The 26,291-nt window shown below is 48.0% G+C and overlaps 1 protein-coding gene across 2 annotated transcripts in view; it reads left to right on the forward strand.

The window, feature by feature from the left end:
• Positions 1 to 4,700: 4,700 nt before the first annotated feature.
• Positions 4,701 to 26,291, forward strand: part of CORO2A (coronin 2A) — a 57,765-nt gene continuing 36,174 nt past the window's right edge. Inside the window, exon 1 of one of the 2 annotated variants that reach the window (XM_065046289.1) lies at positions 4,701 to 4,803. The gene's annotated coding sequence lies outside the window, so the exon portion shown is untranslated. The remainder of the gene's footprint in view (positions 4,804 to 26,291) is intronic. The other variant, XM_065046287.1, reaches the window with a different exon arrangement.

Here is a 26,291-nt window from a genome sequence, read left to right on the forward strand (position 1 = left end):
GTTGTCCCTGGTGGTAAATTCAGGCAATAGTTTTTAATTGAAATCAGAAGGGAAGGATATCTCAGGTGTGTTAAAAGTTTCTCTTCTGTTGTGTCTTCACCACCTCCTGGTTTTGCTCCACGTGTATATTCACTGAGGGCCATTTCTTCTGGTCATACCACCAACCAGTCACCTGTGGTTGTTCCTTACTAAAATGTGGTAGATGCTGGAATATCTGCAAGGCCTGTGCAGATCTGCACTTCAGGGCCAAACTAGTGTGTCCTCATGGGCCCTACTGTGTTTCCCTTCTGCTCTGCAAACTTTAGGGCTACGGAAAAGCACTGAACTTGTGTTGTGAGATGCCAGCTGGGCCCAGAAGTTAGCTTAGCACTGTGCAAGTCGCTCGGGCCTCTGCAAGACCTGCAGTGATGATCAGTCAGTGCCAAGGGTGTTTTGAACAGAGGTTATCCCTGCATGAAGAGCACAAGGGTAATTTGTGCTGCCATGGCTGACTGTTGTCCTTGGAAAACAGTTTGACCTGTTTGCCCAGCCCAGTAGCTCCCTCTGCCTGTGCTGGTGTTTGTGGACCAAACAGGTGTCTTTCCACCCCAAAGTCAGCCTTTGCTGAGCTTTGCTGTATGTGTAACATAACTTGTTAAATTAAGCCCTCTGCTTCTGCATTAATACTAAGCTTGGGATACCAGTCCCAACTCTAAAAGGCTGGTTTTTGTTGTTATTGTGTTTTTTCCCCCCTAGAACATGCAATTAGTCTGTAGATCACCTTGTTGCAGTACTTTGGGGCCACCAAGAGTTTAGATGATTGTGAGAAGACAAATTGTTAGAGGGTGGCAAAACATATAGAAAGCCACTGCTGGCTCTCTAAGGTCCTGAGCTTGCACACAGGCAGAGGCTAGGAGGCTTCCCGTCTTCACCCGTTTTTGGCCCTGGGTAGTATTGGGCTGTAAGGTTTTTTGATTTGAATCACCTCTGTAGGCTGTAGCTAAGTGCAAAAGCACTAGTGCACGACAAAGACATTCCATCCACTCCCATATCCTGGCACTCTGCCCTGGAAAGAGGCATTTCTGGGAAAGTTGTTTCTGTGTTGGGTTAATGTTTATCCCAAGCTCGAGCTTCTCATCCAGGGGGAAGGAGAGAGCCGTGGGACAAGGTGTTGCCCATGAGTGGCAAGCAATAGCACCCCGTAGCAGGAGCTGTCCCTTAGTGCTGAGTTTCTCCTCCAGCTTGCAAGCTGGGCAACCTTCTGCTGCCACCACAGACAGAGGACCTGGGGCTGGCTCTCTTCCCACATAAGAGCTCGCCTCAGTGGCCTTGAGCCAAACCTGGGACTTCTCCAGCCCTTTCGCAGTGCTAGGAGCTGCTCTACAGAACATTAGCCCTGTCTGGTCTAGGGACTTGCCAGGTTCAAGAAGATAAACAACTTTTGAAGGCCAGGGCTATTGTGGTGGAGATGATGTAATTTAATGCCCTCTGAAGTAATTTAACCCCTTTCCTGGTGTTTAGTGAGAGGCTGAAGGCCACACTGAGATGCTAAATCCTGAGAATATCACTGTGTGCCTCCTGCTCAGCCTCAGGAGCTCTCCAGAGTGAAAATGGCACACCAGGGTGGTCAGTGGAAGAGGAAATATCACTAACCATAGCAAGCATATTTGGGGTGAGAGGTTCCTTGTCCCACTGCAGACAGATGCTTGCTTGAGGTGCATGGTCCACTACCACTGAGATGAAGTCCCCGCTTCTTCTTGTTATTAACTGATGGCTTCTTGCCAAGTGCAAAGTCTGTCTTTGAGATCCTAGCTGGTGGATTGGTATCTGCTCTGGTTTTAAGCTTAGTTTTTGTAATACAGAACCTCTTTGACACATTCTGGTGTCAAGCTGGTAGGAAGCTTTGAGACTTGAGGCAACATCCAAGGTAAGTAAAATCAAATTTCAAGGTCCCTTGGGAAAAAATAGTACTCAGCCCAACATCACAGCCCCCTGCTGAAAATAATACCTTTATTTTTTTTCCATAAAGGGATTCTGTTAATACAAAAGTATTATTTATGGCAGAAATTTGCAGGGAGGAAAAGTTGCAAAAGGAAATGAAACCCAACTGATATTTTTTGCTTCATCTTCCAATAATTTAACATTTTTCAACCTGATAAAAGCTCTTGCACATTCAAGGGGCATCCCGATGCCATAGACTCTGAAAAGACTTCCAGTTTTGATGCTGCCATCACAATGGCATTTTAAGTCAGTACCCAAAGCAGGTGGGTGTTGCATGGGCCCAGCTTCTACCCCACCCCTCCGTGCCACCCACCCCCGTACATGTGGCACAGTCAGCAATCTCGAACTTTGCAGGGCTGGAAATACAGCAGGAGAGGTGGGAGCTAGGGAAATTCTTGTTAGATATGATGCTAATTGGGTATAACTAATTAGAAGCTTCCTCCATGTGGCTCCATCCAAATGTATCGTGGGCATGTCAGGCCCCTTGTTCTCAGCAGACTGGGATGAAGCAGAACACAGTGTTTGCTACAGTGCCTTCTCCAGTGTAGATGTACCGGGCTGTGCACTGGTATAACACAGCCCTGAACTAAACCTGTATGAGGATATTGCATCTGCAAAGCTGTCATGCCCTTCCTAGTGTTGCAAGGCATATCACTATCGGAAAGCTGTTTTTCTTCTGCTTCATCTCATCCACTTCTGCAGCCTCTCCCTTCAAGGCAGGACCCTGCTCCCTGGGAGCTGCCCCCACCTAGGTGAGAGGTGCTTTATGCCACAGCCACACAGACACCACAAATATGGCCATGCCAGTGTAGCTCCTGTGACACAGAGCAAGCACAACAGGTGTCAGCTCCGCTCTGCCCAGCGGCTTGCTGCAGGTTGCAGTGCTGGATGTGGTTTCTGGCCAGCAGTATGCCAGTGACACACAATACTCCCTTCCATAATGAGCTGTGCTGTCTGCGGCGGTAGCTTTCCACTTTTCATTAATTTGCACAGACTGGGACGAGATGTCCAGAGGTGACACTAGCCTGCCTCTGCATTGATTTCTGGCACTTCAGGATGTGGGATGGCAGAGAGTTACAGGGCACACTGCTCCAACTTGTGCTGTTGGATTCCAACAGAAAGCACTAACAGCAGTGTTTTCTTTGGGGCTGCTGGTAGCCCTATGCAGAGCAAGACAAGTGTTGTGTGTGAGGGTGCTCTTTGTCACAAACCACCTCTGTGGACACAGGCTGCCAACAGCAGTTGCTCAGCCAGGCCTTTGCTGTTGGATGACCAGTTGAGAAGTCCCAGGAAAGAAGACAAGGAACAGAGTTCACCCCAATGACCAAGGACATGCCAGTACAGACACCAGTCTCAGTCTTAGACGACAAAGGGGAATGTGCAGCAAACCTGTTCACTTTGTCAGCACCTGAAGCAGCTTTGAGGAACGGCAGGGCAGGTCCAGGACAGCTGCTGCAGAAGCAGCCATGATTCCTGTCCACAGCTGGATTGCTTCTTGTGCTCTATCCATGGACAGTTCTTTTCAACAACTGTGTCTTTGCTTGATTGCCTCAGTCTCCTGGATTGTCCCAGCCTGGTAACTGGCAGCAAGGTCATTCTTGGGGGCTCCTGGTTGCTTCTGAAATTCTGGTCAACTCCCTTGAAGGATTCCGTAGAATAGCTCTTGTCAAAGCCTCCTTTCCTTTTCCCAAAAGGACTCCTGCTGTCCTGAGGGACTGGCAGACTCCCATCTCACTACCACATAATGAAAGTGGAGACACCTGAACTGCAGCATCTCCCTTGCGGAGGACAATCCGTCTCACAGTCTGGTCACACCTGCTGGGTCAGCCCTGAGCTGCCACTGCTACCCACAGACTGGTGGGACTAAAGCATGGAGATGAGTTAGCTGTCTCAGACTCTGTTTAGACAGGACCAGAGTGGTGTTAGCTGAGCGCGTGACCTGGGCAAGGAGATCTCTGCCCTTTCATCTGTCATGCTGTCTGTGAGCTAAGTTCCACATCCAAGTACTAGATGGGCTTGTAGTACCAGCTGATCCCAGAGTCTGAGTGTGAGCTCAGCAGGCATGAGAAGCTTTCTAGAGTCACTTGCCATCAGTGAAAACCCCTGCACCTTTGGTCTGATGTGGGCTGGTGTCTCTCCATCTGCCAGGGACTGTTGAGCCTGCCAGAGGCTGCCAGCTAAGGCTGGCACAACTGATAGGTGTTTTAGAGGTGTGTGCTGTGTTCAGGGAGCAGTGTCCAGTACCTGGAGGTTGCACTAAGATTATAGAAATGTGCCACCATCTTCTCAGCAGATCCGTGAGCTAAGGCAAGACCTGTGGGTACCTTCTGCACAGATGATGGCAAAGTCCTGATGCTGTCCGAATGGTCTCCTAGGAAAATGTACCCAGCCTTCACAATGTACCTCCAGACACAGACCGGAGAACCTACTGCAGGGGTGATGGTGACGAGAAGTTGTACCTGTTGGCCCAGGCGGGCTGGCTCCCCGAGCTCAGCGGCACTTTGAGCACTTTGCCGTGTTTTTGGAGGTGCTCTCCCCACGACAGCAGCACAGCAAACCCCACGCTTCCCACGGCAGATCACGCCGCCGCCCTGCCGGACCGCACCTCCCCGGGAAGGCGCGCCGGAGCATTGCGGGAACCAGCTCCCGCATCAGGGGCGGCGAGCAGCCCCCAAGCCTCGCCGGCACCTCCCGCTTGCGCGGCGGGGCGGACCGGGGCGGGGACGGCGGGCGGGCGGGGCCGGGCTGGCACGGAAAGGCTGGGCTCGCCAAGGCTCCCATGCTCACTCTGTACGCTGCCGGACCCCCGGCGCCTGCGGCAAGGTATGAGGCCGGGGGTGGGGAGGGTCCTGGGGCCGGCGCGAGCGTGGGCAGGGCCGGTCGGTGCACCTGCCACAGCCTGGGATGCCCGGTGGTGCAGCGGAGCGGAGCGGGGAGCGTCTGCCGTACCCGTGCGCCTGGGGTGCTGCAGCCCCCGCCGGCCCCACCCCGCTTTGTGCGCAGCCGGAGCCGCTGCCACCCGCAGCCGCGGGGACACCGATGGCCGGGTGATGCGGCAGCCGCCAGGTGCCGCGGGCCTCAGGAATCCCCCGGTGTCCGCAGCGGGAGCGGGGCTTCCCCACTGGTCGCTGTCGGGGCAGCCGGTGCTGGTCGCCCCCTCCCCGGGCAGGATTCTTGCTCCCTAGCAGCGCGCTGCCCTTGGGCTGTTCCTGCAGGTAACCGCAGGAGGGATTTTCGGTGTGGAGAGTGACAGACCGAAAGCCGGCCCTCGGTAGGAGCCCGCCGGCCCGAGAGGGTGTGCAGTGGGCCGGGCTCCTCTCCGGGGTGCGTGGCCGGAGCACGGAGCAACAGGGCTTCTTGCCAACTTGAGGCAGGTGGGAGTCAGCATCACACTGCCTGCCCGGCAACGCTGTGCCTCATCCTGCCAGCTCTGCTTGCCCGTGAAACGGTTTGGCATCTGTATAACTGTGCCTATGGTACAGAGAGAAGCCTAGTCTACGTCTCTTGTGTGTATGTGTGTGTCCCTTTGTGCTGGAGTCATGGGGATTTTGGGTGTGTGATGTCAGGGCAGGTCACGTCTTGTACAGAGCACGATGACAACCACATAAACAACATCTAGGCCATGCTCTCTGGCAGCAGGGTCTCCCGGTGCCAGTTCCTCCTTCAGGGCAAACCCATGAAGGGGTCTTACTTTCAGGCAGAACAGGTTTGGAGTACTGCTTCTTCTGTCAGGGGTGAAGGCAGGCTGTTGGGATGGGATATGTAATGATGACAGCACTTTGCAAACAAGTCCCCAGTGGCCTGGGGAGGCCAGCTATGTGCAGTGTCTTGCTGAACATCCATTGTTCACCCTGCAGGGAGTGGTACTCTCCTTGTCTTGTGCTGGAGCATGGAAAAACAGCCTTTGCAGCATCCTGACTGTTCCTGATCCCCCAGTTCGCTTATACCTCCTAAGAAGGCACCGTGTTTGTTGCAGTCCCTGTAAAGGGAATTTGCTTGGACAGGCTTAACCTCTTCTGGCCTCTTGGCTCAAGGGAAATGATTTCTTCAGAGGATTCAGGGAACACTTGAGGAGAATTTGGGTGTTGGTTGCTTTTTAAGCTTCCCAACTCAGGCTTCCTGATGGGTTAACAAAGGAGCAGCCTGTGTAGCCCTGCTGTTCCTTTTGTTCTCCCACTGTCTCTGCACTCTTTAGAGAGCTCTGATGTCTCCTGGCTTGATCAGCGATAGGGAGTGACTGATGGAGACAAGCAGGTAGTTCACGTTTTGGTGAGAGCATTTTAGGAAACATTAGAGCAAAGCTTCAGGAGGTGGGATAAGGGGGAACTGTTTTTTTTCTTCAAGAAAAGGCAAAAACGAGGTGTTTTCATCTGTGCTGATGTTTTTTGGTGAATCAGCGTTATTGCAGACAACGTATAGCTCTGTCAATGACAGCTATTTTAAATTCATTCAATCCATTAGGCCATAGCAACAAATCAAACCCTGTCATAGACCTGGGAAATGTGAGGCCCAGGCACTGGAGATGTTTGGACAAAGTGCCAGACAATTATGCCTCCTGCACCCCAGCTCTGCCCCGAACTCCTCCTGACCTCTGTTTCTTGGCGGCAAAGCAGGTCTGCATGAGCGTGCTGGTTTTTCAAGTCTGGGGTGGAGAGGAGACCACTGCCTGCCCTCTGTGTGCCAGCTGCACCATCCTGGCCGGCAGCATCGCTCACCTCTGTCCCACCGATCAGACCAGCTGCTGGCTGTGCAGCAGGTGGGTTTCCTGATAGCAGCTCAGCGTATATGCAGATGTGTTGGGTTTCTCACTTTCTTCCCCTGCCCTGGGTAATTTCTGTATGTCTCTCGAGTATATATGTTTGCCACTCTGAGCAGATTTCTTGCTGAGAAAATGTCAGTAATGGATAATATTTTGGATGTTTCTGTCTCTACTACATTTCTTAGCTGGATAATAAGTGGATTTTGTGTTGTCTGACTCCGTGGCAGGTTTCTGTGAGTCTCTTTATAGGTAAGTTGGCACTGGACAGGCTGCTGGTCTCTGGAACCAATCTGTGGTGCCTATTCAAGGGCAGTTCTCTCTTGCCTGTGGGCTGACTGGACTGCCAGATGCCTGAGTGCTGTGCAGACCATGTTTTGGGGATGTACGCTCAAGTATGGAACAGGTCCCTCTGCAGTGAGCTGCAGGTGCCCATGCACACAGACACTTCAGTGTTACAAAGTTAGGGGGAGCACTGAAGGCTTTGGCAAATCCACAGAAGTGAAAGCAATGTTTTGGAGTGAGAGACAGCTGCCTCAGGGACAAGCTAAGATAAATTTTGTGCGTGACCTTGCAGGCTCCTCATACATTGTGGTTAGCTTGCTGCCTGTTGTTCTTGTGTTCCTTGGCCCGCGGTAGCTCCACAGCATGAAGTCTTCATCCCACCCTGGTGGGCCTTGGTTTCCACAGCAGGGATTTTGATGGGGAAACTCTTGGAGGCTGGGTTGTGACAGAGACCTTCTGTGAAGAAACAGTGAGGAGGGAAACTGTCCCAGCTCAGTTCCCCACCATACACGCTTGGTTGGTCCAAGGGGACCTCAGCAGAGTCCTGGTCCTTAGTGGATGGACCCTCTCCTCCACTCTCATAAATAAATCTTGCCCAAGAAAGTTTGCTTGAAGTGTTTGCTTCAATCAAACAAACAAACAAGCCATCACCTTATCCGAGTATAGTCATCTGCCAGTTATAAACAGCAGCAGTCCTTTATGGCAATAAAATGGCAGCCAGTATTACAGTTGGCCAGTGGGCTGCTGTCTGGGAGGCTGCTGAAGAACTTGCTGCTAAATCTGCTCAGACCTGAGGAGACCTGCAGCTCTGTTCCTGGTGAGGCTGGACAGCGGCTGCTCTTTGAAACAGCAAGGGCTGGCTGCCTCTTCGTGCACAACGGGGCCACAGGCGGTCTGATCTCTTGCTCCTATGGCAAGAAGACAGCAGAGCAATAATGCAGTGAGTTGTTTCTCGTGTAGTCATCACCTGGCTTCCCCTAAGCGCACGTTAAGCTGCTCTGGCTGCAGAGAGCTGACTGAGGCGAGCAGCCTGCAGCACATACCAATTACGCTGACGCACCTTCTGCCTCTCCGCAGGAGAAACAGGAAAGACCTTTACATCATCCAGGAGGCTGTATGGGCTGAGGGAGTTTGACACTTAGAGGGTTATACTGGCTTGCAAGTAGAAGCCAGACTGGCCTAGTATTTCCAGGGATTTCCCCTCTGTGGTATTACAGGCTTGCCAGCAATTCTCCGTTTTGAAAATACACCCTGCAGGGCTCTATTAGGGTAATGCTGATGCTTACTATTTCCAAAGCACTTTGAAATTCACAAGTAGGACTTTCTGACCTTCAGCCAAGCAAAACCCTTTCTAAAGCTTGGAGACATATCGCTGCCCATGGTGGGACAAATGATAGTGTGCAGCTCCAAGCCTTGTTTTCTCTTCCTGTGTTGACCTGCTCCCTGCTCTGTTTCACACGCTTTCATGTTTTCCAGAGCAGTGTCCAAAGTTTGCCCTCTCTCTTCTGAGCATCCTTCTGGGCTCTGGTTTGTGCAAGGGTTTCTTTCCAATCTGGTGAGTTGCTGGGCTCTTTATCTCTGTGACAGGAAACACGGAGATTCCTACCTGCAGAGATGAGGTCTTCTGCACCGGTGACTCTGCACTACCCCTCTCCCTCTGTGGCACAGTCACTGAGGAAAATGATAAGAAAGACAAAGCAGCAGAAATTCCCAGCATTTGTGGTATTTTTATCACTGAGATTGAGTCAAAGTCCATGGAAACTGATTAGATATCTTGCAGAAAAGCAGCGGAGGCCAAACTCCATCTTGTTCTTTCTCCCGCAGCTCTGGAAGGTGTGCTTAAACAGGAGAGGAGGTAATACAGGAGGAGAGATCCTCCCAGGAAAAGGTGGCTGGGCAAGGCTCAGGTCAGAGTTACACTAGTGAAGTGAATATGAGCCTCGTGGCTCCAGCTTGTATGTAGAGCAGACCAAGGACAGTCAGCACAAAGGTGTGAGCTGGAGCCAAGGCAAGGACTGGACCTAGTTCTGAGAGCAGAAATAAAGCAATCCTTGGTCTGCAGATAACATGATTTAAATTCTCCTTGCAGGGTGCTTGTGTAGAGGGCTGAAATCTTCCTTGGGAGAGTCAGAAAACTCTGGATCCCATTCCAGGTGTTCTGGGAACCACAGACAGGGTGCACGGGTAGTGCTCAGTAGACAAGTGCCTCTTCCTCAGAGGTGTCCCTTTCCCTCAGTTGGGTCGTGGAGTGATGCTGCGGATGAACAAGAGTGCATGCAAGCGCAGGGCTGGGAGCAGCAGATCTCTCCTGAAGCCACCTGTCCTACTGCAGTCTCACCTGGGTCTCATTTAGCTGGAGAGCACTTGCACATAACATGTTTTCCCGTCTGCTAAAAAGACCCCTGAAGTGGTGCTGCCCCTGAATGCCACTCAGTGTCATTGTCACACTGACGGTCTGCGCTGAATCCAGTGATAGGCTTTTCACCATCCTCCAGAGCACAGTAGCTCTTCTCCCTTTGGGTATCTGTGGAGTTTCGCTTTCCAGGCTGTGCAAAGTTCGGGTCTGCCAGGAAATTCAGCTCTCAGCCACCTTCCACACCGTTACATGTGAGGTTATTTTAAATCAGTTATTTAAAGCAGTGTTTTGCGGTGTTTGCCCTGAGCAAGAATACACGAATCTTGGAAAATATAAAACATATTGCCTTAGAAAATTGCAGCTACCATTTTGCCTGAACTACTGGCACAGCAGCAGTGCTCCTGTCTAAGGCACCTCACATTTATGTTACTGGGAGCACTGGTAATGAATGATGCTGGGAAGTACCAATCTTCCTTGTCATCCTCTGGTTTCTTCCATTCTGTCTGGCCTCTGCAAGGAGCCTGTGCTGGCAACAAAATTGCAGGGTAATAGACACAGACAACCCAGACAGCTCTTTAATGGCAACAGACAAATACAAGCAGTCAAAGATTGTCTTTCTAACATCTAGTTAAATGTAATTAGTTCACATGATTTTTCTCTGTCATTTTCTCTAATTTAATTCGAATACCAAAATACACATACAGAGGAACAAGAACAAATCAGAATAATATTGCTCCAAGTTCCTGCTTTCATAATATTCATCTCCTCCCATGTAGAGAGGCTCTTTTCCTTAATGTCAGGGAAGATCAGAGTCTCTCTTCTGACCCCTCCTGCCTGTGGTCATAGTTGTGGCTCATGTTTCTCTTCAAATTTGCAAAGGTCTTGATATCAGTAACTGAGGCCCAAAGTCTTAATTGAAAAGATTGATTTTGCTAATTGTAGCCTGACATCCAATAGCTTCCATAGAAATCAATAGGAGTTCATTGTCTCGCAGTTTTAAAAATCATGGCACTCATTTAAAGGCAGAACAGGGACTGAAGGGCTTGACTCTATGACCTCTTGTGTCTCTTTGAGGCTTGTGTCCCCCACCATGTGTTAAGCCCTGTAGAGTAGTGGAGGGTGTGATGCATCCTGTCAGACAAACCTCGTCTTGGTGCAGAAAAACCATACCCTTTACTGTGATTTTATAAGTAAAAGCTCAAGTGGAAACATGACACTTTCATGTTTCTTGGTGTTCAGGTTGTGTTTTGGTGAACCCTTGGTTTCTGTAGAGTTGAAAAGATCAGAAGTTTCTTGTATCTTTATAGATAATGGATTCTTCAGTCTGGCTGACAAACCAGTACAAGAGCCAGGAGCTGGAAGCAGAAGTTACTGTTTGGCAAAATAATAAGGCAGTTGTGTTTTTAGCAGCGAAGAGGAGGAATCGTAGGAAGAGCTTCCTCGGATGATGCATTTCTAGAAACTTGAACAGGATGATCTTTTAAATAATGTTACTCAGTTCAGACATCAGTGTTCTCTGGAAGTAGGTGACATCTCTCAGCCTGCCATTAGCTAAGCAGCAACTAGCTGGTATCCTTCAGAGATTTCTTTCTCTGGCTTGTCACCCCAAAGCATCCCACCTCACCATGGTGGAGAGCATACACTCTTCTTTACAAGCTCTCATCACGTTCTACTGGGCTTTGCCTTTAGGGCCCCAAGGTGGTATTCTTGTTCCTCAACACAACAGCTAGCTTCATCTCCTGAGTTTGGTGTTGTGGTCACTGGAGGAGTGATAATTTGAAGGCAGGAGTCCTCTGAGTCACTTTGGACATTGACTGTAAGTGGTGATGAACTTCACTGACTGACTTGGCTGGAGATCTGGAGAGGGAGGGGTAGGTGAGTCATCCTCATGGAGGCAGAGCACTGTGTGTGACTGGTACGTGCCTCTACAGCTGTTGTGTATTGACTGACTGAGGTCATGGTTATTTGCCAGACAGTGGCTTAGCAGGATGGTTTGCTTGCCTGTAGTACCTCCACCTTTTGAGATTTTCAGAATTCATGTGGACAAGACCCTGAGAAATCTGGCCTGCTTTAACCGGGCGTTTGGCCTACAGACCCATCAGAGGCCCCTTCCAGCCTAAACTCACCTGTGATTTTGTGTTGAGAGTAAAAGTGAAAACGTGGTGATGATATTAGGAAGTGAAGTTCTAAGGATTCTAAAGAACAAAGGAAACTTCTAGCTAGTGTCCACCTGGAAGATCTATCTTGGTCTCTGCTTCCCACACTTCTTTCCTAGCACGCATGCCAAGTGTTGAACTCGGATGAGTGGTAAGAATCCCTAACATTTTGCTGCAGAACACTTACCTGCTTTATCTGCACTGGATGGAAGCAAAATATCAAAGGATGTCCTAGAGTATATTGTGGTGTGCTGGTTTGGCTGAAATGAGTTAATTTTCTTCATGCAGTTAGAAACTTTCTTTTTTGTAGCTAGCATGGTCAATATTTGGACTTGGTTTGAGAACAAGCAAATAACACCCCAGGACAGAGTTAAAATTTTTAATTGCTCTGGTCTGAGAGCCAAGGACACTCTGAGGGTTCTGCTCTCTGCACCGAGGCAGGGGGGCATGGATGGGGCAGAGCTTGACTGACATCCAGACTGATCAATGAGAGTATTCCATCCCATTAGTGTCATACTCCGTATTTAAGAAGTCAGGGCCTTTTGGTTGACACTTCTTCAGCTTTCTCTTACTTGCTCTTGCTATTGAGCTGGGGGAGTTTCAGTTGAGACGTTTAGCCCAGCCTTTTGCCATTTTTGCAGAGGCTTCTGGGCTTTCTGCCTTTTTTTCCTCTCTTCTTTTCTTCTGGAATCAGCTGTAGGACCAGGTGTGGCTTGCTGGGACTGACTGCTCAGTTGTGGACAGAGTTCGTGAGGAATTGCCTTCAGTATCTTTTATTTCTATTATATATATAGAGAGAGACTAGTAGTGTATTAGTATTTTGTTACTTTATTAAACTGTGTTTATCTCAATCCAAGTTTCTCCCTTCCCTTTTGATTCTCTCTCCTCTTATGGGGCTGGATGAAGGGGTGAGTGAGCAGCTGTCGAGGTTGTATTGCTAGCTTGGGTTAAACCACGACATGTGGTCATCCTTGAAATTTCAAAAAACATTTCAATAAAGCTTGTCTTGCTGTTAGCTTGGGGTGTCTCTTACTTGAGATTACTTGGGAGCTTGTTTTTGGTGCCTAGCCCTTTGAGGGCTGTTAGTAGAACAGGACTTCTTAAGCTTAATTGAGAGTGGATCTGTTTGATGTGTAAAAAGGGAACTGAAGTGGCAATTTCTCTACCTCCTCTTTCTTTCAATTTTGAGACACCAGAGAAACCAGTCATTATCTTGTGTATGGTTTTGTGTATTTCAGAAGAGTTTTCCAGTGTCTTATCCATTCTTCCTTCTCTGGCAGCATCGCTTCCAACATGAACTTTTCTGTGGCTTCATGACAACTTGTATCTTACACACAAAAATACAGTCTAGCAGTGTTTATACTGTTGTTTCTACCTGTCATGCAGTCAAGCTCCGTTGTGGGGGTTTGGAAGATTAATGGCACAGACACCATATGTGACACTAGAAGGGTTTCACACACCTTTCACTGTTGCGTGGTTCTGCTGCCAGTGGTGCCACTCCCAGTACAGGAAGATGATTGCATGGTGTATCTGTCTGTAAGTCTGGAAACCTGTAAGTGTCTTGAATCAGTTATTTGGAGCTCTTTCTAAAAACATTTACCTTTCTTTACTTCTGTATCTGTGGGTGTCATTGTCTGCTGTCTCTTTCCCATGCCTGGAGTTACCTGGCTTCACAGGGTGCCCAGGGTGTCACATGGGGCAGTGGCAGCACTCAGCTGCTGCCTGTGGCAATGAGGAACAACACATACAGACGCACAGACATAGAGTTCTTATTAGCAGCAAGAGCAGAGCCAGGCAGAGGCTGTCTTTATTAGCCATTGACAATTTATAGGTCTGTGTGTTTTACAGATATGGGCCTGGACTAAGAGGTTAAACGAGATGTTTTTTCAGTAATTGTTGTTAAAAACACACCATACTCGTGTTGTGACTGTTTTCAGTCATGTTCCCATGCATATCTTGTCGGTGACACTCTGACCCGTGCATTCACATGCCTAGTCCCAACGTTCACATATCATGCATATGGGGGTGGTTTTCTGACCCGAAACACCATTCTCACTGGCCTGGGCTATCACTCCTTGCACTCGTTAAAAACATACTTCTGTATAACCTGTCCAAGGCTGTTTAGCTGGAACTGCACATCCTGCTGTTCCCACAGCTGCCCTCAAGCCTGCTTGAGGACCTCTCTGTGGGACAGTTCCCCCTTGCTGTCATCTCTGGCTGAGCAGGAGCTGGGAGCAGGACACTGAGTCTCCTCTGGCTTTGAGGAGACTGGAGCCTGGTATGGAAAAGCCCTAGATGCCCATGTAATTTCATGAATGCATACAAGATATCCAGAGAAAACCGCATATTCAAGTTAGGTGCAGTGTGTCGCAGTGTGTCCTACCCGGTGCTTTTCTTCTCACTCTTCTTCACACAGATAGTCTTTGTTTTGCTGCTCAAGGCATGGAAATCACATCCCAAACTGCCTGGCCTGCATTGTATCAGGAGTTCAAATGCTGCTTTAATTCAAAGCCAGACTTCAAGAACTGTGCTACCTTTCCCTTTTCTTTTTTTTTCTCCCTTTCCGCTGGCACTGTGAAAAGATCAAGTGCTGTCTGGGTACGTCTACAGTGCAGCTGTGTCTTGAATGCCTCATGCAATTCTAGCTTTCTGCAGCTTATTGAAGACCTGGTAGTGCAGAAGCGAAGGCAGAGAGGGACTACTGTTTAGCTTGGAAAAGGTATGCCTGAAAAGGGGTATGACATATGGCCTTTGATGTATAGTAGGATGATGGGATGGAGAGTTCAGATAGGGAGCGGTTGTTCCCCTGTTTATCACTGCCCAGGAACTACAGGATACAGATAAACAGTGGAACTCATTGACACAGGATGTTGGGGATGTGATTCAAGAAAAACTATTAGATGAATCTGCAGGTGGAAAATCCATTAGGGCTGGCTAAACAGACAGATAAGCCTTTGGCTCAAAAAGTCTTTGAGGCACACATGCCCAGAGCTGACTCAAAGGCTGGGAAAATATCACTTTGTCAGTGTGGATATCAGCTATCCTGGAGAAACAGACTGGCATGGAAAGAAGCAGTGGTAGAGGCAGAGAGAGAGAGCCTGTAGCGAGGAGCTCAGCTGGGATGTGGCAGTTCTGGCAGGGCTGGAGAGAGGGGTGATGCAGAGGGACAGAGCTGGAAGGCAATCAAAAATATTACTGAGGAGGTATGCAGAGAGGCTGGCAGGAATGAACTAGGTGTGACTGACCTTACCTCTCTAACTATAGCCACATGTACAGTGCAAGAGGAGTAGACCTGCAGAGCGAAAGAGGTGGTACTTGGACTTCATATCAACAGGCATTTTTAAAGTTTTAATTTTACTCAACTGGTCAGTTAGCACATGGAGTGCACTGGGTTCTGATCTTGGAATGATTTTGTTTTCCTCTGGAGGCAATCCTGCCTGCATGCTCCAAGATGGCTTTGCAATGCAAACTGGAATGCAGTAAATAGCAGGGATAAAGAGATCTGCTTCAAAAGTGTGCTACCAGTGGGAGCCATACACTACTTCTGCACTTGAACTGATGGACTCAGTTTAGAGTGGTGCCACTGGTTTCCCAGACACTGTACATCTGCCAAGACCAGCAGGAGAAAGAATGGGCACAGGATCTCATTTCCCTGGCAGGGAAAGCATGGGTAGTCCCACCACTTAGTCTGCCTTTTATTGATGTTGCCTAAGAACCAAAAAGAGCAAAACTGAACACGCTATCTCTTCTCTAAGCAGTGAATCGATTTTCAAACTTGTGATGTAGCAGAAGAACGCATTGGCTGTTGTGTCTGGAACACCTGCATTTGCCATGCTCTCTTGCTGGCTTGTTGTGCATCCGATAAATGATGCCTACTGTTAGGATGCTCAAAAGTGTCTTAGAATTGGCATCTCTCTGTTCTCCAGGAAACTCCTGGTTCAGCCAAAGATAATAGCTTCAACTGGAACCATAAAGCAATTCCACAGGTGGTGCATGGCTGTGGGGTTGCTCCTCACACTTCTCTTTTCTGTGAGTCCCTAAGTGTTTTTGTGTGCAGATGATGCTGAAATGGAGATGGAAGACCTCTGCAGTGATAGGCTTCAGAGAAGACCTCTGATGCTGCCCACCACCTTTCAAAGAGCAAGGTCCTGCTGTCATTGCTTCCAGAGAGACAGGGACCATTTCCCTTTGCTCCTGGCTGGGAAACCCAGAGCCAGTTCTTCTCTAGTCTATGGTAGTGGGTACCTGTGTCGTCTGCTGCCAAACAAATTTACTAACAATGGGATACAATTCCTGGAAGGGAAGTTGCAGAGTCAGACTCTTCTTGGCAGTGACAGATCATGTAACAAGGAGAAAAGGATGCAAGCTGCAGCTGGAGGGAAGTAGGTCAGACGTGAGAGAAAACTGCATCCCTGAGAGGGTGGTGCAGCCTGGAGACCAGGCAGATGGAGGCCTTCATCCTTGCAGGTTCTGAAGGCTCCACATCTGCCTGGGTTTAGGACTCTGGGCAGCTTCACTGTGAGGCTGGACTGGAGATCACCAGAGGCGAGGTCCTTTAGGCCACATGTGTCAAACTCATTTTCACCAGGGGCCACATCAGCCTTGTGGTTGCCTTCAAAGGCCTGAATGTAATTTTAAGACTGTATAAATGTACGAGTAATTACATTTATATATGATCCTAAAGTTACATTGGGCCCTTTGAAGGCAATTGGGAGGCTGATGTGGCTCTAGGTGAAAGTGAGTTTGACACCCCTGCTCTAGACTGTCCTGGCATCTGTGCTTGTGCGTTGCTACCCAGACAATCAGATCCTGCTTAGTTCCCCCGCTCTTTAGCAGTTTCCATTTTGACCTGGTTGATCAGGCTCTCAGTTTTCTCAAGTAGCTTTGGAGATAAGGTTAAAAGGCTTGGCTTGATCTCGCTGGCCAGAATCTCACCATATTGTGCAAGCATTCTAGCCCCTGGGCTGGTTAATGCACAAACCTTCAGTCATGGGGGAATGTGATAACATTAGATCACTTTAGAGGTAAGGGCTGTATCTTCAGACATTAAAGTGTGTAGCATCCAAACCTTCACAGACCATGGAAGAAACATCTGCGCTTGGTGTATTTCCACTGCCTTTGCCATCCTGCTTGCCACTTCAGATTTCCTAACATACCTTTGTCCTGATTGCAGCCACAACTCTTCAGCTAGGCAGAGGTTTGGGAATAACTCTGGCCAGCCCAGTGGACACCACTTGGAGTCCTCTGGGCAACTAACCAAGGTCTTGACATTCTCTGAAGATGGCCAAACCCCCTGAAACAGTGATGCTCAGCTTTGCTTCAAGGAAAGCCTTCTGCATAGACTTTAGCAGACGTAACCCATCTGCCAGATATCTGCAGGTGTGCTTAGACCTCACTATAAAGAGCACTGTGGCCAAGTGTTCCTATAATCCCAAACAGCTTGGGAGGCTACTAAGACCCAGCTGTGTCTTTTCAAGAAGGAACTGAACTTTGGTTCCTGAAACTCAGAAACCAGCTTGGCCTTGAATAGCAGGAAGCTTCTTCCTGTGAAACAGAAGACCAAAAGCATGGTGTTCTGGTTTCAGGAGAAACTGCTGAGCTTGCAGAGGGTCAGATGATGAGTTTTTCAAGGTTGCCTTTCTGATGAGAAACGTGGCAACTTCTCTTAAAGCTTGTGCATTTCACCACTTCCTTTCTATAATGAGTTTTTGCAATGTGTGTGGGGATGGGGGAGGCATCCAGTTTTTGTTGTTCTTTGAACTGGGATTGTTGTATTTGCTTTTCTTTCGTAACAGAGCAGGATCTTGCCAGGGTAGAAAAGCTCTGTAAGGTGGAATTTGCCCTCTCATTGAATTCAGGAGCACATTAGTACTCACAAGGAAGTTGATAAGCAATAATATTTTCTTTGCTGCCCAGGTAACCGTCAGAGTGAAAGAGGGTATTGTCTCTGGAGAATGCAGGCAAGTCAACTTTATCTTTCTGCCAGAGTACATAGGCTATCTTGGAAAGCTGGCAGTGAACCAGAGGAATAAGGGGCTCGCTCTCCAAAGAGGCTGGGGTGGCCCCATCCTCTGCTTGTCATACTGCCTCCTGCCCTTCCTGGGAGCTCTGATAAGCCTAATGAAACTGAGTTGAGTTTCAAAGTAGTTTTGCATTTTTCCAGCCTTTAACGCTCCCCCTACCTACTACTGCATTTCTTAAAGGCTGTGCTGGTTGAAGCCATTTGTGTCTCCAGTCACCATCTTTCTTTCTGTCAGAGTTTTTGGAGTAGGGGGCACCACATTAAACAATCATAGGACCTGTGGCAAAGGGGAGGGTTGAACTGCCAGAAAATGGTGTTGCCACTGAGTGTGGGATCATCCTTGGAGGATTCCCTGTCCCTCCTGGGTTGCAAAAACTGACTTTGCATTGACCAAGCACTTGTTGGAGGGTAGACCATGCCCTTCAGCTTGATTTCTAGATGACATTATCTTAAAAATATTAACGAAACAACTTCTTCCGCAGCCTGGGGGAATTCATCTGCAGCAAGGCAGTGTTTCACACCCTGTGCCTGAGTGAAAAGTGTGAACCTTCAGGAAGTGGAGCTACAGGTGCTGTTGGCAGCAGAATGGCAGTGGTGGTGCCCACAGGTGCCTCAGGCTCCTTTGCTCCAGGATGAATCACTTTGGTTGCTCATGGAAAGAGTGGCGCCTGTCTGCCCACTGCAGGAAAGTCCAAGGTCTGGCAACAGACCGTCCATGGGCACTTCCCAGCCCCTGGGCTTCCTAAACAACCTGGAGGATCCCAACCTGCTTTATGCCCTTCATGGGCTTCAGTAAAGATAAATGCCAACTTCTGCCCCTGATTTGCAGCACCTACCTGGAATGGTGTGGGCTAGGTCTGACCAATAAAGAGAGCAGCTTTTCAGTGAAGGCCACGAGGGTCTGGGTGGACAAGTTTGACCAGAGTCATCTGTGTAACTTTGCTAGCCCTGCAGGCCAACTGCAGCCTGGGCTTCTCCACAAGACTGTAAGCAAACAAGTTTCCCAAGGAGGCTGTGGGATTTCCATCCTCATCTGTCTTCCAAACTCAAGTGGACAGTCTGAGCAACATGATCTGCCTTTGTACTGAGTTTTGCTGGGGGCTGAGGATGGGACTCAGGACCTCCAGAAGTCTGGACTATTTTTTCCCTGTGATTCTCTATGCTTTATTGTTGCAATTTCTTTTTGCTTCTTCAACTTGTCCCAGGGGAGGCTCAAGTACACATTTAGTGTCAGGCTTGGAAGTGACCCCAGCAATAAAATAAAGAACAGGTCACAATTCAGGCAGTACTTCATGACGTGGCTTCACTTTACAATGTTCTGGGGGATCCTACCCAAAATGCAGTCTTGGGTTCCCCATCAGGTCAGGTGATAGTCTGAGCCTCTTGGGAGCTGCCTGAGGCTGTGATCTGTGCCAGTTTTTCTCTTTTCTTTCTTCCCTGCTCCTGGCCGTTGCCGCTGGCTGTGCTGGGATGACCTAGTTAAAAATAACCTGGCTGAGCTATTTTTTTTAAGCACATATGCTTCCTCGTCCATCTCCTTGCTGTGCCAGCATGACAGAGGAGCACAGCCATGGAGTAACACCAGGTGGTGAGGATGTAGCAATACCATGGGCAGGTGTCACCATCAGGTAGGATGGGGTGCATTGTCGTTTCGACTTTGACTGAAGCCAAATGCAGTTGGAAAGCTCATCCAGGAAGGCCACTGGATTTTTGCTGTCTCAACCTTGCCGTGGGTAGAGTGATCTTGTTTCCCTCCTGTCAGCCCTAGCCTGGACATCTGTTCTTAAAATGATTTTGGGGTTCAAAATACTTGCTATATCTTCTAGCATGAAAAAAATAAATCACATAATGTGTGTTTTGTCAAGTTTGGTATGTCCTTGGCCCTTGGTGGGCTGTTTTGGAGTCCCTTGCCAGAAATATACACTGAGATGATATGGTACCAGCTGGTGACGGTGTTTGTGGGGCTGCAGTGGGCTGCCAGCATCTTGCTGTTCACTACAGACCAGGTCTCTCTGCGATGCTAGCCTTTTCTGGCCCACACAGATATTTTGGGGCAGGCAAAAGTATTTGTGGTCCAAGCAGATGATGCCAGTGTCAGCAGAGGAGCCACTGTCTCACCTCTCCTGGGGCTGTGTCTGCCTGGTACCCACTACATAAGCTTTGACCTGCTGCTAGCACAGGAGAAGGTCTGACATGTCTCCTACCAGGGACACGTGTCAGAGCTCACGTCCTGCCCTGGCCAGCATGGACCAAAAATAAGGGACAAAAGGGGCTGCTGTGCCTTCTCAGAGACAGGCCTGGGACTCATTTTGTGGATGAGGAAATAACTAATTTCCATCTTGAGTGACTCCTTCACCCTCTGATTCATGTCCTCTGTATTTGTAAAATGTTTATGCTACAGGCAGAGGTGTTTTTTCACAACCAGCTTTTCAGGGTACTGTATTTAACTGTCTTTGCTATGCTGGAGAACTGCAAATATTTTGGAGTGTTATTGAGAGCTGGATTTTCTAATGAAAGATAAGACATCTCAGACATATGGTCTTCTCTGAAACCTTGCTCGCTGTTGTCATTTTTGTCGCACACCACCTCTGCAGATTCCGGTCCATCCGCACCAGCAGCATGTCCTCCCTCAGGCAGCCAGTAGCCTGCAGGTTGTGCTGCTGCGATGAGTTGACGGAAGCAGTTCCCACAGCTCCTGATGGGCTGTCAAGAAGAGACCTTTGTGGTTCTGTATAGGACTGATGTGCAGACTGGTGTGAGTGATGGGCATGGACAAAGCACCACTTTCCTTCACCTGCTTTGCCTCTGAAAATACAGAGGTTTGAGTACATAGAATCATAGAGTAGTTTGGGTTGGAAGGGACATTCAAAGGTCATCTAGTCCAACTCCTCTGCAATGAGCAGGGACATCTTCAACTTGATCAGCTTGCTCAGAGCCCCATCCAGCTTGGCCTTGAATGTTTCCAGGAATGGGGTATCTACCACCTGTGCCGGTATTTTACCACCTTCAGCATGACTGAGGCTTGGTTTTGTGAAGGCTCTTTGCCCACACCGCCACACTGGGGAAGGGTACTTTGATCGTGAGACGGCTTTAAAGCCCAGGAGAGGTATGACATGTGCATGTTATGTGACTGGTGGGGCCACCTTGTTCCTCTTGGGAAGAGAGAATGCGAGGGCAGGCTGCACGTTGTGAGCTGCTGCCTTTGGGGGTGGCATGTGTCTGTTTCCAAAAGTGGACTGAAACCTTAGTCTGAGCTCCCTTAATCTGAGCTTCATAATGGTGGGTGTGGATCCTTTAGGAACAAAGGACAAAGAAAAGCAATTGATAAAATCAAGGCCCATTGCAGGATGGCTGATTTAAAAGGCTGGTTCCCAGCTGGCCAATTTAAAAGGCTTCCAGCTCTGGCAGCAGATAGGGTTGTTTTTTCAAGGATATGCCTCTGAGCAGCTGTAAAAAAGGTCCTGCTGCCTGATAGAAAGGCGTGCTGAAAGGTTTTTATTTGCTACTGTGGATTGATTGGAGTACAGATGCTCTGGAAGACGTGCTGCATTATTCATGTGGCAGATACCTTTGCTAAAAGCTAATGCACAGCCGGAGGCTGAGAGAAGTGGTACAGTCCTTTGTGTGCTTTTGTTGATTCACTGGAGAGCCTGGACTGCTCTTAGGCTTTTTTTTTTTTTCCCTGAATACTGAGATTGATAAAGCAAATCGAGGAATGTGAGGTCACTTAGCTAATGGCTCTCCACCACCTTTCCTTTTGTGTTTACAGACTATTCCCAGATGCCTTTTTTTTTTTTTTTTTTTTTTTTAATGCATCATTCTTAACAAAACTGCTTGCTAGACTGGTCCTGTTTGTGAGACTTCTCTGGTAACTCAGTTTTCTTGTGGTATCAACTTAAACTGTTTCTCTGACAGGGCTCAAGTGCCTGGGATGTTGTACGGATGCCATTGTGCCATTAAAAAACCCAGTGTATGCAGTAACAGTGCCCATGCTGGATTTTCCATTGATGCATATTCAGTAGTGTTACCCATGAAGACTCCAGCTGTCTATCGTAGATGCTGGGGCACCCAGCACCAGCAGCAGGGCTGTGGAAGACAACTCCCCTATTTCTGCATGCTGGCTGTGGCTGGAAAACCTCGCGTGGGGTTCAGGGTGCTGTGCTCTGAGATACAGGGCCCTCTTTTTTTGTGGGAAGAGGCACAATTGCACCGTGCATGATTGTGGCTGGACTGTCTGAGCCCCCAGAGATCTCCTTCTGAGCTGGTGCCAGCCAGCAGTGTGTGCTTATTGAAGAAACAGCTTTAAGTTACACTGCAAGCCCCAGAGTTAAAGATGCGGAATGCTTTTCCTTCTTGCACGACCCCTGGTTGGGAGAAGACCTTGCTGGACTCAGCAAGGCAGACTTTGTTTCCCAGTTGTGGTCACTGACTATAGTTGCACTAGTCCGTGAGCCAAATGCATAAAAAGCCAGCCTGGGAACATGGCTCTTTCTATAGCTGTCTTCATTGTGTTTTGGCAACTGGCTGTCAAGTAACATGGTCAAGGCTATGGTCCAGTGGTCAGGCTGTCCGTCTGCGGACTCTGAGTAGACAAACCTCACCTCCAAGGCAACATCCATGTAGGCTGGATTTTGCTTCTCAGTCTACACTTGTGGAACAGGCAACTGCCTCTGTTTGCCTTGCATTAGGTGAAACCACGCTGTGAGCCAAGAGGGGAAAACCACCATATCTGTACTGTTTATTACTCTTGTAACAATAAATCTGTAGCCTCTGAGCTTGTAGTATTGTTTGAGATTACATCTACACATGGTGTTTAAAGCTCTGGGTTGCTGCATAATTATGTTGCCTGGTTGACTTTGGATCCAAAGGAATTTATTACTGATAATTTGTCCCTGTTAGTGTTATTACACAGCAGAAGTGGAATTTGGACAGTGAGGTGCGTCTTGGGGGTGCATGACCGACTCTCTTGCAGATGTGTGTAGGAGAGCGTCCGTGGCTTGGATGGGAGCCCAGCTTAAGACCTGAGGCTCACAAACCATGTGGTGTGGCAGGTTTGAGCTAAGCTGGACCAGAAGACAAATGGTTTGTGTTTATTTGGCGCCTGATCAAGCAGGCTGATGATGAAATTCTGAAGGCTCCAATTTTGGTTTGAAGTAGTACACAACACAAACTGTGATAAAACATCTGTAAAAGGCAGGAGACTGTTCATACGTGTTTGTATTACAAATTGAAGATAACACTGACATTCCTCTGTTTGCCTTCAGGGTTGCTTTTTTGAGGATATACTCATCTTACATTTTGAAACTTTGTGGATGGAAGGGTGTGGGTGGATTTTCTTTTGAAAAATGCGAGCTCAAAAATGTAGACCTGGAAGCCTTGAATTAGTACAAAGTATTGCTTGGATGAAGGTGAGAGCCAGCATGCCAGCCTGTAATATGGCTGCAGCAAATGCACGCACCAGGGAACTGCCTAGTGTAGACCGGTGGGGCCATACGTCATAGCTGCTGTGTGCCTCTGCCTGCACAGTGTTTTGCAGGATTCTCCCTGCCCCCTGATGCTGTTTGGTATTTTTGCTAGTAATTAGGACAAAGGAATAAATAACGAATGGGAAACCAGGAGGAGCAGGAAGCCTGCAGAAGGACAGGCCTCTGGTTTGAAATTGGCTTGATGAGCTGAACACACACCACTGGGAAGTCAGGATGCAGTTTAGTGTTGAGAGGTTCAGGTCTTCAGGTGATGCAGAACCACCTGGTGCAGTTCTGCAGAAAAGTGTCCAGGGGCTGCAGTTCATTTTGGGCTGAGCACAGCCCAGTGACATGCTATAGCAAGAAAATGATAAATATGAATAGGAGAGTATCTGGTAAATTATAAAGGACGCATCTGTTCGTCCATATTAGTAAAACAGATAGACGCTGGTTGTAGTTGCAACTGCTCTGGAAAAATACCGATCAGCCAAAGAGAGCAGAAGTGAGGAGGACAAATTCATCAGTTGTTCAGAAAATGTGGGTGATAGAAGGAGAATGAGGTAAAAGCTGGAGAAGGCTGCAAAGCTATGTGTCAACAGTGGAGGAAAGCTTGCTGCAGGAAGAAGGGAATAGCCTTTTTCCTGTGACCTGGCTGAGTAGGATAAGAAGTGAGGGGCAACGATTGCACAAAAGAAGATTTAATTTTGAAAAGCAGGGCGAAGTTTTGTAACCGTAAAGGCATCTGAGTGCTGGAATAAGTTTCGCAGGAAGATGTTGGTCTGCCCATTACTAGACAGTTTTAGGAAAACATCCTAAGGGAAAGATGTAGAGAAATGGATGAGAAGACTATGGAAAAAATGGACTCCCAAGACCTGTGAAGGTCTGCCTCTGTTGCTTGAATTTATCCTTCCCGGAACACATGTAGATGTATCAATAGGGTGGTGAGAGTCTGTTTAGAACTTAGGTGTGCAGCACTCAAAAAGTATATTTTTCCCATTTTTCACAAACCACTTATACATTTGAGGACCTTCTTGTTAACCTCTTGCTGCCTTATCACTGTGGTGAGGAACCATGCTAGGATGGGAAACCGAGTACACTGTGTCACAGAGACTTTGATTTTTATTAGTGCAGTTTGGCTTTTGAGGCCTGGTGAGGATTTACAAAAGCTGTGCTGACTCTCAGTTTATCTCATTTTTATCTGCTTATTTGCTAATTTTATTCTGTTTTTTACTTATTTGATGTCATTTTAATTTCCCCAGCCTCCCCTGGAAATCTTCTAGCATTGCCTTCTCGCTTTCCTCATATGGTTGGATTTAAATGAGAGAGCACATACTATAGTCCTGCTTCTTTTGTTGCTTTAAGTCAGCTGGTTGAGTTGTTGCTGCTTGTTTCCTTCCCCTGAGCATGGCCCATTTGATGAGTCCGTGGCAAGCAGAGTTGTGTAATGGGAACTTCTCCCATCTCCTTCACAATGAATGTGCATAGGACGTTCTGGTCTGCTTTCACCATATCTCCTTGGGATGCTCTCCCTAGAGATCTTTGTGCAGATTTCACAGTCATTGCATGGCTGAGGGTGGAGATAGCCCTGAAGATCATCTAGTCCAACTGCCAGCTCAAAGCAAGTTACCTACAGCAGGTTGCTCATGGAATTGCCCGGTTGGGTTTTGAGCATGTCTAAGGATGGAGACTCCGCAGCATCTCCCAGCAAACTGTACCAGTGTTTGACTTCACTCACAGCAGAAAAGTTTATTCTTATGTTTAACTGCCTGATCAAGCTCAGGCCGAAGGGCCCATGGCTCACCAGATCCTTTATCTTGCCCTTTCTGAAGATAAGGTTGACATGTATTTTCTTCCAGTCCTCAGAGACATCCGCCATTGCCATGACCTTTCAGAGGAAACCAAGAACAACCTCTCAACAACACAGGCCAGCTTCCTCAGTTCCTGTGGGTGCATTCCATCAGGTGTTTGTGCATGTCCAGTCTGTTTAAATGTTCCCTAGCCTGATCCTCTTCCACCATGGGGTGTATCTTCCTTGCCTCGGACTTTACGCAGGTCTCAGGGGCCCAGGATACATGAAGGCTAGTCTTAGCAATACAGACTAAACTGAAGAAGGCATTCAATGCCTCAGCCTTTTTGATGTCTTTTCTCACCAAGTCTTCATTCCCATTTCTCAGCAGGCCCACATTTTCCCTGGTTGGCCTTTTGCTGTTGAGGTACTGGCAGAAACCTTTCTTGTTGCTCTTCACATCCCTTTCCAGATTCAACTCTAGGTGAGCTTTAGCTTTCCTAAGCGCAGCCTTGCATCTTTGGACAGTGTCTCTATAGTCCTCCAAGGAAACCTGTAGTTGCTTCCATATCCTGTGTGTATCCTTTCTATGGTTAAATTTCATGATGGTGTCCTGGTTGATCCATGCTGGTCTTATGCTGCCTTTGCTTTTTTTCTCACATTTTGGGATAGACCATTATGAACTTATAGGAGGTGAACCTTGAAAATCCTGCTGTGGTTGTGCTTGATAAATAATTTAGTAGCTTTTGTGCCATCTATAAATTGTTCCTCATCTCCTTCATTGTGCTTTTTTATATTAAATCTGCCTAAACTTATGAGCCTCTTTCTATTTTCTTCATTTGGCTGCAACTTTAAACACTCTTGTTCTCTGTATAATGCTCTTAAATCTTTCCATGCCAACAGCAAGGACTTGATTATTTTATCTGCTTTTTCTACCACTCCTTTGCAACAAGCTCCTTGATTTATGCTTGGAACTGCTTCCTGACCCAAAACAGAATTGCAGTTATGTTTGGGCTTTCTGCCTTCTCTAGGCAAAAGAAAAATGTACATTTCCTTCAAGAAAGGAGCTGAAATGCTGGAGATCTGTTATGACACCTGCGTCTTCCAGGTGTGCCAGCAAGAAGCTTCCTAGGTACGAGAGGACTGGAAGGTGGCCCATGCAGTACCACTACCTGCTGTTGTTGGTTATTGGGGACAAAATAACATGTTAGATGTTCATCTCCTCAATCAGTTCTGAGCAAGATTTCCTCCATAGTGACAGCAGTGTATTTCATACAGCCTTACCCCAAACCTTTCACACCTCAAGACAACGAGTGCTTAAAATGGAAGAGGACAGCATGACCCCTTCAACACAAAGTTTCGATGGCCTTAGGAGGGTTTGGCCTTGATTTATTGATGTACATTCTTTTGGGAAGAGCTTATTATAGATGAGATGTCACTGAGCAGGACGGAACAGAAGAGAGCAGTGTTTGCCTTTGTGATAGA

Source organism: Columba livia, chromosome Z (assembly GCF_036013475.1).
Source record: "Columba livia isolate bColLiv1 breed racing homer chromosome Z, bColLiv1.pat.W.v2, whole genome shotgun sequence".
NCBI lineage: Eukaryota > Metazoa > Chordata > Aves > Columbiformes > Columbidae > Columba > Columba livia.